The 17861-nt window shown below is 39.5% G+C and overlaps 1 long non-coding RNA gene and 1 other non-coding gene across 2 annotated transcripts; both read right to left on the reverse strand.

The window, feature by feature from the left end:
• Nucleotides 1-9103: 9103 nt before the first annotated feature.
• Nucleotides 9104-10871, reverse strand: LOC145572346 (uncharacterized). The gene is made up of 3 exons (XR_014096797.1): nucleotides 10642-10871; nucleotides 10141-10304; nucleotides 9104-9178 (listed from the first exon to the last, which is right to left on the reverse strand). It is a non-coding gene; the product is annotated as an uncharacterized LOC145572346 (long non-coding RNA).
• Nucleotides 10872-16697: 5826 nt separating this feature from the next.
• On the reverse strand, nucleotides 16698-16804 carry LOC145573549 (small nucleolar RNA R71). Its single transcript, XR_014097538.1, has one exon. It is a non-coding gene; the product is annotated as a small nucleolar RNA R71 (small nucleolar RNA).
• Between the last annotated feature and the right edge of the window lie 1057 nt (nucleotides 16805-17861).

Genomic DNA, 17861 nt, shown 5'->3' on the forward strand with positions numbered 1-17861 from the left:
CCCACCATATTTCTCGGACAGTGAGTCGGACTTTCACGCAACTTTTACTTGTGTTTTTACAAACATTTTTGTTCACTCTACCACCCTTCTTTCCTGCGTGCAGATATTGCCGAGGAGATGAACATGAAACTACCCGACCAGCCAATTACAAGCACCAACCAGAAGGCCATGAGTGAGGCCATGCTTCAAGCCGTCCCTTAAGCGCAGCGGGACAGGTTCCGAGGTATAAATGACGGCTTCCTTGGAGCGATGATCACTTGTAGTGCCGAGGTAATTCTTTCTAGCCTTACTTGACCGCTTCTATTTTTATACTTAACATATTATTCTCACTTTACTTTGGCTAACTTATCTCCGTCCGAACGCAGCTCTTCCTTAGACTCGGCGCCTTCCTAGAATGGAAGGAAAAGGAAAATGAGAAGGTTAAGAAGGCATAGGCCCAAATCAGACGTATGGAGGACGAGAACACGGGCACGGTTGCCCTGCAGAAGATCCAATACGAGACGATCCTCAAGGCTTTGTTCGACAAGGCAGCTCGGAAAATAGAGGACCTCGTCAAGATGGGTCGGGCTCTTGAAAGGGAAGAGCTGGCTAGGCAGGCGTTCCAAAAGGAGCGGGATGAGGCGGTCGCAAACAACGATCAGTAGAAGGAAGGCTTTGAAGCCTCCAAGAAACTAAAGGAGGAAAAATCCTCGTCCCAGCAGGCTCTCAATTCGGCCCAAGATGAAGTTGAATCCCTCAAGCTTAAGGTGGAGGAACTGAACAAGTCCATTATCGACTTGTAAGAAAAGTTAAAGGCCCCTCGGCCGCTTAATCCAATGGAGATCGTTCAGATTGAACATAAGGCCAAGGAGAAAGTGAAGATTCATTTCTTCGAGGCCTTCGAGTTCATGTGCGAGGCGGGGATAGCTGCCTATCACCAGGAGTGCTTCACCAAATGCCTTAAGTACGTCTGCCTTAAGCATGAGGCCAAGAGGGCAGGACAACCCCCTCCTGAACTTGATGTTACTTTTTCCAAGTCTGAAGACGAGGAGGAAGATGATGCTGAGGAGGGGGAGAAGGAGCTGAAGCCGACTAATGAGGATGGGCCGACCGAGAGGAAGTCTGCTGATGCTGCAGCTGTCGAAGGAGAGTCGGCCAAAGAGGAGCCTGCAAAAGGTGACAAACTGGTTGAGTAAAGAGCTCAGTTCCTCCAGCAGCAATTTCTAAGCTTTTAATACTTAGTTTCTTTTTGCTTTTCTGTTGAACAATTTAATTTTTGGCCGCCTGTTTTAAGCGGTCTTGTATAACTTTGATTTTGCCGCCTGTTTGAGTGGCTTGATTTTATGCAAGTTTTTTTCAGTCTTTTCATACTTAGCATTTTTAAGCAATTTTTTTTATGTTTCATGCTTTATGCTTCTTCGTACGAATACTACTGGGGTATGCCCCTTTGTTCGGCATTTACCTAGTCCAAATTTTCAAGGGTTTAAAGAATATAACGACTAGTAAGTTAATCAAATCATAATAATGACTACTCTTGGACTAGGTGAATGTCGAATCAATATTAGATATACGACCGTTTTATTGGCTTTGTTTGACTTTTCCTTTGACACTATTGCTCGGACGCACTTAAGAAATTTTGAGTAATATCTCAACTTAAAAATTTCTAAGTATTTGTTGGGCTCGTACGCCTGGGCATGCCCTTTCCCTCCTTTTGGGTAAAAGTACTTTGGGAAATATTAAGGCTACCTAATGCTCATTCGTATGACCATGGTTAGGCCGGATGGTTTTATTGACCTTTCGGTTATTGTGGCCGAGTTGTTTTGCTAAAGAATGCCCTTGCTAGACATTTACTTGGAAAATCTATTATGCCTTTTTTGAGGCCGAGCTATTATGTTGCAAGCAACATTGTTGTCATTTTCATTCGGCATTTCTGCTTAATAAAAAATAGACATGCTAAATAAATGTCAAGAATTTAAGTAACAATGTTTGACTTTTTCATTAATTTTGTCAAATTTACATTGTCGGGGCCGTACGGCTTTAATTACAAGGCTCGATCGTCTAGACCTAGTTGTATATACAACTTTTTGGCTAAGTAAAAAATCTTAAACATAATATTTTTTCTAGTTGTCCGTATTCTAAGTACGAGGAATAGGACAGCCGTCTAAGGCTTAGTGATGGTAGGCACCATCCCGCACTTCTTTTTCTGATTCGATAGGGTCCTTCCTAGTTTGGGGTTAATTTTCCATCCTCATTAGCTCGACCTACCGCTTCTATATTCCTTAAGACTAAGTCTCCCATCTTCAGCGGTCGCTTTGATACTTTGCGATTGTATGCCCTCATCATTCTGAGACGGTAAATTTCATGTCTAAGCGCCCTATTGCCCCTAGCTTCTGGAAGAAGTCTAGAGCAGTCTTCATGGCCTCCCAATTATTCCTTTCATCATATAGTATTACTCGGAGAGTAGGCTCGTACATCTCAATTGGAAGGATGGCTTCGGCACCATAAACCAAAAATAATGGGGTTTCCCCTATTGAACTCTTTGCAGTTGTACGTATGGACCATAGTACATTGACCAACTCATTTGCTCATAAGTCACATGGTTTCTCAAGCTTGCGCTTAATACCGTTGGAGATCAGCTTGTTATAAGGTTCAACTTGGTCATTGGCCTGTGGGCGTTCGATTGAGGCAAAATAATGTGTCATGCCCTGGTCACTTAGCCAATTTTTGAGTTGGCCAGTTTCAAATTGAGGTCCATTATTAAACACCAATATATTGTGGGACACCGAAACGAGTGATGATGTTTTTCCAAATAAAAGCTGACACATCTGTCTATTTGATTCCTCGGACGACTTCAGCTTCAACTCATTTTGTGATATATTCTACAACTACTAACAAATACCATATATGTCCGGATGCAGAAGTATACGACTACAAGATGTCCATTCCCTATTTTGCAAAGGGAAGAGAACTACTTATGGTTAACAAGCTATTTGTCGAGCGGTAGATGAGGGTTGCAAATCTTTGGCACTTATCACATTTTTTCACCATTTCCATGGCATCCGAATTCATACTCGGCCAGTAATACCCCAGATAGGTAACTTTCTCAACTAAGGCTCGTTCGCCTATGTGCGATTGGCATTGTCCTTAATGAAGGTCGTCCTATACATGATGCCCCCTTTTCGGCATAATGCATTTCAAGTATGGTTGTACAAAAGCTTTTTTGAACAACTCCCCTTCCTTTATTTCGAACCAGGCCGCCCTCCTCTTCATTAGCCAACTCTCTTTTGGGTAGTCCGGAAGTATTCCATCATTCCAATAGGAGATTATTTTATCCATCCAGGTAGAGCTTCTGTCAATGATTTGCATTGGCTCAGCATTAATACTCCTCTTTTCTTTGACTTCCCAAAACACTAATTTGGGAGTATCACATGATGCCGAGGAATCTAGTTTAGAGAGTGCGTCTGCCTGGTGATTCTCCAATCGGGGGACTTATTATAGCGTGAAATGTTCTATGCTCTCGGCCTCATCTTTCACCATCTGCAGATATTTCATCATAGCCGGCTCCATGGCATCATAATCACCATTCACTTGGCTAACTATCAGGTGGAGTCCTAACTAGCATCAATTTTTGTTGCTCCAGCCGCCTTACACATTCTAAGGCCGGCTAGAGGGGCTTCATACTGGGCCTCATTATTGGAGGCTTGAAACTAGAATCTCAATGCGTACTCAAACTTGTATCCTTTTGGAGACAGACAAATGATACCAGTGCCACATCCGGACACTGTTGCACTTCCATTCATAAAAACTTTTAAGATTTGATCCCCTGCCGGCTGTAGGTCCGGCCGTGTCATTTTAGCCAAAAAATTGGCGAAGGCTTGCCCCTTGATTGCTTTTCTAGGCTCGAATGTGATATCGAAATCTCTCAACCCTAAGGCCCATTTAAGCATTCGGCCACTGGCCTCCAATGTTGTGAACGACTTCTTTAACTGTTAGTCCGTGTAGTCCACAATTGAATGAGCAAGGAAGTTTGGCCTTAATTTTTTTCGATGCCATGAACAATACCAGACCAAAGTTTTTGATGAGTAGGTACCTCAGCTCGGCATTGTGCAGGACATGGCTTATGAAATACACGGGAATCTAATGGTCGTCCCTCCCAACAAGGAGACGACACTTAAAGAGTGATCTGAGATCACAAGGTACATGTTTAATTTCTCGTCCTTGAGTGGACTGACGAGCCAAGGAAAGGTATGCAAATAATTCTTCTATTGTACGAAGGCTTCCTCGGCCTCCTCTATCCATTCGAACATGGTTTTCCTTTTGATGGCCTGAAAGAAATATCGACACTTGTCCCCTGACCTTGTCAGAAATCGTCCGAGTGCGACTAAACAGCTTGTCAGTCTTTGCACTTCCTTGATAGTTCTCGGTGATTTCATGTTTAAGACCGCCTGGATCTTCTTAGGGTTGGCCTCATTAATATCGCACTGATCGATCAAAAATCCGAGAAAGTTGCCGGACTCAACACCAAAGACATATTTCTTTGGATTTAACATCATCTTATGCCGCCCGAGTTCGGTAAACGTTTCTCGATGATCATTAAGATGGCCGGCTGGCCATTTTGACTTGACATTCATATCATCAATATGAGATTCCATGTTTTGTCCGATCTGATCTCTAAAGACCGTATTTACAAGTCTATGAAAAGTGACAAGGGCATTCTTCAGGCCGAATGGCAGCAATATAGCCCCTTCTCGGTGACAAATGCTGTTTTTTCTTGATATTCCACCCATAAAGGGATCTGGTGGAATCTGGAGTTTGCGTCCATAAAGCTCATAAAGGCATGTCCAGCTATTGAATCAACCGGCTAGTCGATTTTAGGCAAGGGAAAGCTATCGTTTAGACATGCCTTATTGAGGTCGATATAATCCACATACATTCTCCATGTTCCATTTGAATTTTTCACAAGGACTACATTTGCTACCTGTAGGGAATATTTCAAGCACCCAACTTTGAGCCCCACTGTGATCATGCACTTAAGCATGGTGGCGTCAAAAGGGAAGGAAGCTAGAGTAAAAGAGTCACTAACAAGTTTTAGGAACTTTTAAACCTCCCACGAGGTGAAGGTTACACCCCATTCGCGATCACAGAGATCGCTAACTCCATAGTGGTCCTGAACCATCATTGGATATTCGGGGATGATGGTACGATCTAACCTAAAAGAGATGGAACTCGCCCTAAATAGGCCTTTATTTATGTACTCTTCTCATATTCATGTGCGCTTTCCAATTAACATACAATCATTATATTAATTGTAGGGGATAGCTCCTGCTGAGCTATTCCTTCCAGCTGGGCTCAGTTACGAAGACTCCACCGCGTAAAGAAGAGTCGGCATGAGTGAACTCATACTACCCCATGAGGGGCTAGTTGTATAGGATAGCTCCCGCTGAACTACCGCCCAGCTCCCAGGGTGCGCACTCATTGCCGAGAAAACAATTAAGAGGGGCTCACCAACCCGATAGAGTCAGCCCGCAGAGCTGACCAGGCTAAACACTCCACAAAGGAGATCGTACACCTATAAATAGAAGGCAAAGTACAACGGAAAAGAGGTTAGACACACAAGTTATTACACTCTATACATCTCTCTAAGTACACTTTCTCTCTCTAAACACTCTCTAACTTAGGCATCGGACGGGGATTCCTCGAGCCACCCCCGAGGGCAGTTTACGTGTGTTGTCTTGTGTAGGTTGTTAACGGGACCCAGCTCACCCAGCAGAACCCTTGGATCCATACATGGAACAATTGGCGTTAGAAGGAGGGGAAAGGATCATCAAATCTGAGGTTCACCAACTAAGTAAGGGACTAGTTGACAAACCACCATTGTCGGGGAGGAAGTTGTGCAAACACCCATACCTAAGGCCAATGACGCCAGCCAAACACCACAAAAAACACCGCTAGTAACCATCGATCCTAGAGGATCTGCCGAGAAACCCAAATCCACCATTTCATAGAATTCCAATCCCATTGGATCGACGTCTGCCGCAGCTAAAGCAGCGTCGAAACCAGTCGATCTGATAGGATCTAGTTCCATTTTCAAGTACGGTATGCCATTGACAGGCGCGAACAATGAACCCATTATTTCAACACCCATAAGCTAAAAACCGCAGCCCGTAAACATGTCAGCCATTCTGCAGAACCTCTCTAAGTGCAGTAAGGAGCAATTGGCAGCGTTGACAGCAATCCTTACTAACTTTGGTAAGGGGACAAGCTCGTCACCAGTAGCAGCAACTACGGAACCAGCGGTGAAGAAGGCAACACCCACAACCCTCACTCCAGAGCAGAAGGAGCTCATCCAGCTAAGGAAGAAGGTGTTGGAATAGGAAGCTCGGAATCTGAACCGAGAATGGAGCGCGGAAGAAATAACCCAGGCTAAGGGCAGTCCGGAGAAATGAGTCACCCGCATCAGGTCACCAGCCTCTAAGCGGGGGCCGAGCCTTGATAGGGAGAAGCGATTACGGATCCAGGTTATTCCAGATGATTCTGGAGGAGCCGATGGAGAAGATAAAGATGTCGAGCTACAGGTATAACAGAACTACAACACCTAAGAATCATATCTCGGCTTTTGAGAACCACATGGTGCTTTACACCAAGACAGATTCAGTCTGGTGTAAAGCATTCCCACCAACTTTGGAGGGGCTGGCAGCGGAGTGGCATGGAGCTATTCCAAAAGGTTCCGTGTACTCGTATACTCAGCTGAAAAGGATGTTTATGGAGCATTTCATCACCTTGGTAGACCGAACTAAGATGACAACTGAGTTAATGTCACTAGTTCAGGGGAAGGATGAACCCCTGAGGGAGTTTATCACCAGATTCAACAAAGAGGCAACAACCATCCCAAATATGAGCCAGGAGGTAGCGTTACTGGAAATGTAGAGCGGTTTGCTACCAGGCTCGCCATTCAGAGTGTATATGGGGCGTAAGAGCCTCAAGACGCTAGCTGAAGCGCTAGGTAAAGCGCACGAGTTCATCAAAGCAGACGAGATTGGTAGAGCAATGCTGAGCAGGAAGGCGCCAAACGACCCAATTAAGCGGGCAGAAATCACTAGGGCAGAAAACACGGCCAGGGCTGACCAGCCCAGCAAAGCTGAACAAGGTCATAGGGAGGAGGACCGAGCTGTTGGGGTAAGAAGGTCAGACCCGAAGAGGGGAGGAAGACCTAGAAGGTTCGACCAATATACCCCGCTCACTCACTCGAGATCCCACATCTTCAGCGTGAACAAAGCTGACGACAAGTGGCAGAGACCCCCGAGGATGGTTAATAGGAACCGTGATCCCATTAAGTGGTGTGACTTCCATAGGGATCATGGCTACACAAACGATAAATGCACACACCTAAAAGATAACATAGAAGATCTAGTCAGGAGGGGGTACTTGAACTAATTCAAACAGCATGCTGATCCCTCCAAAAGAAGAGTGGAGGACAGAATAGGTCGTGATCGTAGAGGAGGTCACAGGGGTCCCGCTGAGGATAGTGACAGAGATAGCAAGCCAGAAGGCAGGGTGTATGTGCTCAGCGGAGGACCAGTACATGGGGGAACCGTGAACAAGGCGCGGGGGCAGACCTGCGGGCAATGATACACCAGATAAACTATAATGCGAAGCGCAGGTGGCAACCTCTTCCCCCACAGCCACGAGCCACATTTGATGAGTATGACCAGAAGGGCATAATCTATCCTCATGGCGATCCTCTGATGGTGACGATGAGAATTGCAAACTGGGAGGTAGACCGAATACTGATAGATGGGGGCAGCTCAGCCAACATCATATATATCAGCGCGTTCAAAGAGCTGAAGTTAGATAGGAAAGATCTAAAAAGGGTGAGTTATGAAGTCATCGGGTTTAACGGGTCTGGACTGACCCCGGAAGGTATAATTGAGCTCTCAGTTCGAGTAGAAGAAAGGTTAAAAAGACGTGATGTTTGAGCAGAGTTCCTGTTGATAGACTCTCCTTCACCCTACAATGTGATCATGGGAAGGCCGCTCATCCATAAGATCGGCGGAGTGGTTTCCACCTATCATCTTGCCATGGCTTACACAACCATTGAAGGGCGGTCAGGAAAGCTCAGAAGAAGTTAGAAAACAGCTCAACAATGTCACATAACTGCCCTAAAGCAGCCTGCTAGGATAAGACAACAGCCAATCTCAGAGCAAAGGTCCATTGAACAAGCTGAGAAAAAGTCAAGAAAGAGGAAGCGCGAAGAATGTCACAGAGAAAAGGATAAACAGAAGCTAGCCACGGAAAACTTTGAGCCCGCAAAGGAGGAGATGGCTAAACCGCTTCCCAGCAGGGAGCATGTTACAGTCGAGCTCACAGAAGGTGATCCTTCAAGAACAGTAAAAATCGGAAAGGACATTGATCCTGGAGTGGGGGTGCACCTCATAGAGTTTCTGAGGAAGAAATTTGTAAAGTTTTAAATAAATTTATAACTTAACCATAACTCGTGCGTCGAACAGGTCCAAAAGCTAGTACTTCCTCCGTTTTTAAATACTTGTTCCATTTCTTCATGCGCGGAGTTTTACGAAAAATTAATAAAATATGGAGGTAGTGGGGTAGGGGGAAGAATAAAAAATTATAAAAGGCAAAAGTAGTTGAGAAAATTACAGGAGAAATAATATGAAATTAATAAAATATGATTTGTGTTGGGTCCACTAGGTGAGAGAAATGAATTAAATATTGTAAAAGATTTCCAAATAAGGAAATGAAGCAAGTATTTAAAAACGGCCGAAAAAGGAAAGTGGAGCAAGTATTTAAAAATTGAGGGAGTATATTATAATTAAGCAATGCATTTAAAATTCTAAATTTCCTTTAATTAAGGATATACAAACAATTGAAACACATAGAAGTGATAGAACAACGAACGATTACAAGATTTGAATCCAAAGCATTATATTATATATAGTTGTAACAACGAGAGTTTTATATAATAAATTGCCTTTAGTATGAATCACATTATTAGTTAACTTTAGATGCAACACATTTTATTCTTATAAAACTGAAGAACACTATAAAACCAAAGTTGAATATATATATATATATATATATATATATATATATATATATATATATATATATATATATATATATATATATATATATATATATATAACTCCTTTCCCTTAGCATGAAAATGAGCAACTTACTTTCCCTGCAAAATAAGAAAAAGGATCACAATCGAAATATGTTACTCCTTTCATTGTTCACTTAATGACAACTTTCATTTTTTTTTTTTTTTATATTTTTATTTATTTATTTATTTTTAAAATGAATCTCTTTGGGTTTAAATAAACATGGGTACATTTTTCTCAATTACATGAAAATATGACCCCTAGTATAATGAATCGACATGCATTTGTCCTTTTAATTACATTATTGACATTAATTTGTTCATTAAACATGCTTTTTTTAATAAATATTGTGTTAAATAAACTTAATGGCATGTATATTTGGTCTTTAAAACTATTTTGTTGACGTTATCTATCATGGAGTAATAAGTTCATGTTAGCTAGTACTTCTAGTGCCCAACTGCCCAATTATTATGCAAACAAGTACGTGTCAATAGGTAAAGTTAGTCGTATTTTATGTCAATAAGTGTAATTTAGACTTATCTCATAATCATCTTAAGCAGAACACTTTTATACTAAAATGTAGAGGTGTCATTTAAGGTGTTCAGATCAAGTTGGATGGAGTCGGGTTTGGTTTTTTTTTTTTTTTTTTTTTTTTTTTTTTTGAGATATGTTAAACTATTGTGTTCAATCAAGCCAATATCTAAAATTAATTTTTTTTTTCAGGTCGATTTTGGATCAGGTAGTCGGGTAGATTTTTGACAACTCTACTAAAGACTATCACAATACCTTGAATTTCAGTAAAGATCATTTGACTAATGTTTATAGGTCTTAATAGAAAAATTATCATTATTCTTTATTAACCAAGAAGGAAAAAAAAACCCAATTTGCACACTAGAATTATGAGTATATACATTGAGTAATTAATTAGAGGAACGCAGGTAGAATTATGATCAATTTCAGAAATGTGTTAAGATCTAGTTTAATCACTTTAAAGTTAAAAAACAATCAATTTGAGTGTGTGAAAAAAGAGTGTGTATGTTACCATTTTCCTAATATTGATAGCAGCTGGTCGCCTTGAATTTGTCACAACTTTGTGATGTATGTAAGGATTTCTTTTATATATCTCTGGAGGTGGAATGTGTGAGTGTGTCTCCGGACCTCTATAATCAATCTCATATACGTCTTCTTCTTTTACATTTGACACCCCTACAAATCAAATGTATCAAACATTAGCAAACTATATATGTTAAAATTAGAAGATTTTAAAAACCGACTAATGTACAATTTATTGAAAGCGACTATATATATATATACCATATTTGTTCTTTGATATCACTTTTTAAGTACTTGTATTTATCAACTAATCTAGTTTGCGCCTATTGTGAACTAATCAATAAATAGTTGATGACAAAGTCAATGAGACATTGGTCTATTAGTTAAGACTGAGGGACTGTGAGGTATTTGATAAAACTGTCTTTGTAGCTCATTCGCATCAAAATTGAAAAAAAAAAAGTTGATGACAAAGATTCAAGCCGTAACAAACCTGAAATGATGTAAGGATTGAGTAAAAGACAAAAGATCAAAATTATAAAAACTCTAGAATACTTGTTGAGCTCCATTGAAGTAAAGTATATATAATTTTACAAATTTTTGGTTTTTAGGTATGTAAGAAGAGCATGAGAAGAAAGCTAGGAAAAAGATGAGATAAAAAGGCAATATTAGTAGGAAATATCATGGCTTTTCATTGTCAAAACCGTTGTATTGGTGGTAAGCACAGCAAAGCAATGATGTGTAATAGGAATTGAGTTGGAGCATTTAATTTGTGCAAATGTGCCATACAACACGACCCACATACTTTGTAATTGTGCCATAAGCATTAAAGTTTGTTTGCTTTTTGCATTTAATTACTTCCTTAATTTCCGTTTTCAAGCTTCTAATTTATGGAGTGTACATACCAAAGAGGTGACTTAAAAGGAGAAACCTCATCTTCTTTCTAATTAATTTACCATAAATTGCCTTCACACCCAACTCACAACCAACTTGCCCTACTGTATTTTATAAAATTTAATTGCTTGTCTGATCATACAGGCTAAAATGGGGTGTTTGGAACTTGAGTTGGATGAGTAGGCTAGTGGCTATAGTTTACTTAAATAACGTTCAAATAATTGTGTACATCAGGTATACAATAATATTCGTGTACATTAAAAAAATTTAAGGTACATTTCAATCAAAATTTAGGTAACTTTTAATCCTATTTTAGCGAAATTTTAAACTTTATATATTATTTTAATGTAGATAATAAGTAATTATATATATTTGTAAGGATAATATGAATGTATTACACATTGAAATTTGATTTTTACTCGATCTTTAGTGATAGCGAATTCATTAATAAAAATAATTAGGGGTCGTTGGTTCACACGGGGTAAACGAAATGGAATGAACAAAGAGAATCAAAGAGAATGGAATGAAACCCTTTCCATATACAATGTTGTTTGTTTTTAAAAATCAAAGGCAATCACTACCACCACTGCACAACCCCTCTTTCCCACTTCTCCAACCACTCAACCACCCCGCCACCACCTCACCACTCGTTGTCTTACCTCCCCCACCATCGTTGTTCGTCGTCACACGTTCCACACCACTCGCCGCCCCTCCATTCCCCCCAGAAAACCTTCCCCCGCCCACAAAAAACCCTAGAAACCCATTCTCGTCCCCTTAAAATCGATGGCTGTCACTTCCCTTACCCTCGAAACCCTAGCCGCTAGGGTTTCGAGGGTAAGGGAAGTGACGGCCGGCGGTTTTAAGGGGATGAGGATGGTTTTTCGCGCGTGAGTTAAGTTATTCCGGGAGGGGAGAATTCTTCTAAAGGAGGTGCGACGGGTTTCGATTTAGAGATGGGAAGGTGCGGCACCTGCCGCGCGAGGACTAGGCGAGCTCCGGTGAGATCCGACAAGGACTAGGCGAGCTCCGGCGAGGTGGCTATGCGGTGGGGCTAAGTGGGTAAGGTAGTGGCTGGTGTGTGTAGTGGTGGCTTGGGAAAGGGAATGGAAAAGTCTAGACAGGGTGGGGAATCAAGATAGAAGGATTTTAAGTAAACTCAAAAATAAAACTGGGTAAAGGGAATGAAAAAAATTACAAACAAACAGCAACAAAGGAAATGAGGCATGTTCATTCCCTTTCCCTTTGATTATTAACCCCAACCAAACGGCCCCTTAGATGATTTTAACTTATAATGGGTAATTCTTAATCATTTTGGATGACTTTTGAGCATTTTAGGATAAATTTATAGCTTATACGTATTTACACCCGTTGGTTAATAAGCTATATAAGCTATTGAAAATTGCTCATTGGAAGTATTTAGGTTTGCACTTTAAATTTGAAAGACAAAAGGCTATGAAAATTTCAATAGCAGCCCACTTTTATTGCTTATTACTTAATGTCACCTTGCTGAACAACTAAATATTTATGATGTGACTATAAAAGAGGTCGGTTTAGGGATCACTAACGGTCTATTTGTTTCAACAAATTTTATCTTATAGCAAAAATAAGCGTTTAGGTTTTTTAGGTTATGAAATGATGACAAATAAACAACTTAGCTAGTTGTTGCATGCTTTGTATTTGCAGTTGTTTCCTTGGTGCAATACAACTATCGAGATCTCTGAAGTATTTCAACCCTCTTGAGAAAGTTCAAGAACAAGTGTATCAAAGTTCTTTTATCAAGAGAAGTTTTAAAACTTGAAGAGCATGAATATCTCTATTATAGCACTTTATCTTAATTAGTAAGTCTACTTGTTGTAAGTATGCATGAATAGTTTTGTAGATTGACTCAGTGCTTTACATAGAGGCATGAGTGTTGTGAGTATTAGGAATAGTTGAGCTAGTACTTAGGACACTACTAGTTTAGGAAACTGAACAAAAAGTTTGCTTGCTAAACAGGGGCGAAGTCAGGATTTTCAAGTCCTGGGGGCCGGACTTGTTAAACAACAGATTGATAGAAAAATTAAAATGTACTAATATTTTATTGTTACAAAAATAAATTAGTTGAATCGTACTCTACGACTTTTCATAGTAGCAAAATCATCAATCAAAAATTCAACACTAAAATCTACAACAATCTCTTTTTTATGTATACTACCAAAACATCTCTAAAAAAGGAAAAATTGATTCTAATAATCCCACCTTTGACCGGTTCACTATTAATAATCCCAACTTTGGATTATTATCTAATAATCCCACCTTTATAGGCATCTTCTTTTATTGGTCCTTAACCTGTTGGTAACCTGTTTTAATAGTTAAGATGTTATGTATTACTTTGTGATTGGTTGAATTTCTTATAAAAATAAAATTTAAAAAACTACAAAAATAAAAATAGAAAACCGGTCCACAAACATACCCCACGCCACCACCCCCAATCCTCCTGGCAGCCCCTCATCCCCACCCACACCGCCGGATTCCCATCCCCATCACCACTCAGCGAAAATCAGCCCCCCTTTCCCTTAATAAAATTAGATTCATACTAAAATTTTGAATCGAAAAACTGTAAAGTTCCAATTTAGTTGTTATAATTTGGTTTTTTTTATTTTGTTGTTCTTCATTTGTTTTCACCCAGATTCAAACTCTTAAATCTACCCAATTTCAATTATTTTGTTGTACTACTATATATATATATACATATATATATATATATATATACATATATCATTTCTTCAAAACAAAAAAAAAAAAAAAAAGTATATATATTTCATATAGACATATAGCCCGAAAATCTGAAAATTAGTAGAAGAATCTTTGAATTTCAACTCGAATTACGATTTCAATTGAGCTTTTTGAGCTCCATTAATGGCGGTTTCAACAATTGCGTTAATCGAATCCATGTAAAATCTACTCTCATTCATCTGAAGCTGTTCGACATCGGGGAAGGGAAGGTGGATGGTTTTCGAGGTAGGAAAAAGGATAGAGGGTGGTTTTCGTGGGTGGGGGTGGAAATCGGGGTGGTTTTTAAGGGAAAGGGGGCTGCCGGAGGAGTGGGTTTGCGGTGGTCGCGGGGGATGGGGGCTATTAGGATGAACTTTTTTTTTTCAATTTTATTTAGGTTTTCTATTTTTTAATTTTTTTTTTGACTGATTACTTAGTGACATGTGTTAGTTAAATAAAAAGAAAAAAGAGTTTACCTAATGTACAAATTATAGGTCATAAGGGACCAATAGAAGAAGATGCACTATAAAGGTGGGATTATTAAATAATAATCAAAAGGTGGGATTATTAATAGCAAACCAGGCAAAGGTGGGATTATTAGAATCAATTTTTCCTCTAAAAAAATCATCCTCCATTTTTGCCCCTCAAAACTTGTGTTTTGCTCATTAACATCACTCAAATTACTTTCGGGATTCAAATTTGCCTTTGAAGTGGAACCCTCTTTGGCCTCACGTTATTAAGTGTATTTGGAGCTTCGGTCTTTAGGCTTTATTGATATGTCTATTTTATATAGTGATTTACACCCGTCCCTTGGTCATAATTAGTAGTGTTTTTGGCTCTTTAGAGCCACTTTTATTACTAATTTGTGTTTTCTAGTGTTCTCATAGTTTTGGTTAAGTTTTGTAGGAAATTGCACACTTAGAGCATTTTCCCTATATTATTTGGAGCAACTACGAGCATTGGAAGAGCACGACCATCTTTCATAGCCCAAGACCGATTAGAGTCATCAAACCGGTGGTTAAGGGCTCGATTTTGATGATACCGAGGCATTGGACCGACTGATTAAAGCCCTAAGGAGGAAATTTAGTTTGGGCCGAAGTTAATAGCCCAAACAAGAAGTCCAAGTCGCCCCAAGTGGCCTCACCCGGGTCAGCCACCTCGCCCTGAGGCGCACCCGACCGGGCGGGGCGGAAGAGGAAGAAGGGCATGCTTCGCCCTATCTCGCGCCCGGCCGGGCGCGAGAGATGCTCTATAAACAAAAAAAGGCGAGCCCGGCCAGGCGGTGCCTCGCCCAACCGGGTGCGTTTCTTGGAGGAATATTTCCAGCGATTTACTTAGTTTCTAATTAGGATTTCTAGGAGCTTTATATAATACGTTTTTAGTTGTTTTGACACAATTAACTCTTCTCTTAGCTTTTCTCTCTCTACTTAGTTTCTAGCTTAAACTCCTCTCTTGTTTCTCTCTCTACAACTTTGTTCTTTAATTCAATTCATAATTTCCGTGAACCTTGGTAACAATTTCTTCTCTATTATTTTAAGTATTTTAATTTCTTTAGTTCATCATGTCTTGTTTATTTGCTTTGATTAGTTTATATTTAATTATGTGTGATTAGTTTTCTTTCTAGGGTTTGTGGGGATCCATAAATAATATGAAGGGGTAATTTATTGTTGTTGATTATCAATGCTTGATTAATTTCCTATTGATTGATTTAATGCTATGCAATTAGATTAGGCCTGGTTTAATTGTATGAGTTTAGCAATATTGATTCGAGATTCGACAAGTGAGAATTGATGTTGAGGCTTAGTTTCAATAGGCAGGTTAATTTATAAATGGTTAAGTCAAGATTCGACAGGTGCGATTTAATACCGGTAGATTAATTCTGTGATTGCAATACGTAACGAAAGCCCTTTATGATCTGATTAATTATTGCATTGATGATCGATTATTGTGGTTTACCCTGGAATATTATTTATTGGTGAACCTATACCCTAGGCTTTTATTAATTGATTTTCTCCCTACTTTCATTTCCCTTAGTTTAATTTATTATATCTACAATTTAATTACTTAGTTACTTAATAATTTAGATTATATTAATTAATTAGGAATAGGAAGACTTGTTTCTTTGTGATTCGACCCTATTTCCCTTTCTAATTTAGTTAGAGGACTTAGGAATTATTTTTGATTAGGTAATACGACTATATCCTGTCAAAGTTGGCGTCGTTGCCAGGGAAAGGGTTTTTTTTTTTATTTCTGATTGTTTTTGTCCAGATTATTCTCTTTCGTCCCAGAGAACGTGAGTTCTTTGGGACAGTTCTCATATTTGTCGTCTAGTTCTTTGTTTATGCCCAGGTGTTCCAGATCAGGTTATATCCCGTTCGATCTTGAGATTGAGTGTTCTTTTCATAGACAAAAGAATTTAAACAGGCAAATACTGGCAAGTTTTGGGGGTGATATTCCTAGAGACCCTCCATCTAATTTTAGTGATTGGGAAGTTTCTTCGGAACTAGAATTAGAGATGACAGGAAATCCACCAAAAAAGCTCAGCGATTATTCGCAGCCGTCCCTGACGGATTTTCCCCACCTTTCTCCTTCTCCAGATCTCGAGGAAGTACAATTCGAGATCAAACCCCAATTCATAACGATGATTGAAAGGAAGCAGTTTCATGGAGCTAAGGGTGAAGACCCAAATCTTCATACTGCCGATTTCTGTCAGTATTGCAATACTATTAGGCAAACTGGGGTCACACAGGACCAAATTAGGGAGATTCTTTTTCCCTTTTCATTATGTGGAAAAGCTAAACTGTGGTTTAATGTTTGAATAGAACTGCACTTGGTATTACTAACTGGGAAACTCTTGCTTTAAATTTTTACAATAAATATTACCCTGCAGAAAGAATAGCTTTACTAAGGAGTGCAATTCAAAACTTTGCCCAAGATCAAGATGAAACTCTATATGAGGCTTGGGAAAGGTTCAAGGATCTGCAAAGAGAGTGCCCCCACCATAATTTAGCACAGTGGCAGTTGGTCCAAGCTTTCTACAATGGGATTGGAAATTCATCTAGAACAATTTTAGATTCTACAGCTAGTGAGAGGTTTATGAATCTTAATGTTGACGATGCAGGTCAAGTTATCGAAGATATGGAAATTCACAATTCCCAATATGGGAATCCAAGAGGTTTTGCTAACAAGGGGAAACATAGTGTTGATTCCGTATCCTTTGTGCAAGCTCAATTAACCTCTATTTGTTAGAAATTAGATAATCTTAGTACTGCTAATGTAGCTAATTTTTATGCTATTAATAATAATTCTAATAATGCTTTTTGTGAAAATTGTGGAATTATAGGACTTGGGAGCAAGATTATAGGATTTCCATGGAGCAAGTTAATGCCTTTCAAACCTATAGGTAGAATGACCCATACTCCAACACCTATAATCCTGGGCTCTGAAACCATCCTTATCTTTCTTACCAGAGAACCAATGTGCAAAACCCTCTACCCCCACAATATCACAACAACAAGCACTACAATAACCACAGTAGAAATATTACCACCCCAACTCTAGCCAGAAAAATACTCCTCCACCTACTGACCTTGCCTTGTCTGAAATTAGAGCAATGCTAGGAAATATGAAAAGGCACATGGAGAGTAGGAATGCTCAAATTGATTCGATCTTAGGTCATAATAAAATCATGGATAATCAAATTGCGCAGATTTCCTCTACTCTACAAGCTCGTCAACAGGAAGCCCTACCATCGCAGCCAGTACAACCTACAGATCAAGATTTTGCAATTACCCTGAGGAGTGGTTCACACTATGATGGTCCTCCTATGCCCAGAGATGATGAACCTATTTTAATGAAAATTTCTAATCCTGATTCTGTTATATCTATTGATTTTAACACTAGCCCTGAAGGGCTCCAGGGTAGTACTAATATTTCTTATGCTACATTGCAGGGTACAACTCCAGGGAAGGTTGTAACTCAAGATAAGAATGGCGATGTTAAAAAATAAGTTATCAAACTACCATTCCCCAATAGACATTTGAAGACTAAATTGGATAAGCAGTT

Source organism: Chenopodium album, chromosome 12, assembly GCF_948465745.1.
Source record: "Chenopodium album chromosome 12, dcCheAlbu1.1, whole genome shotgun sequence".
In the NCBI taxonomy this organism is placed as follows: domain Eukaryota; kingdom Viridiplantae; phylum Streptophyta; class Magnoliopsida; order Caryophyllales; family Amaranthaceae; genus Chenopodium; species Chenopodium album.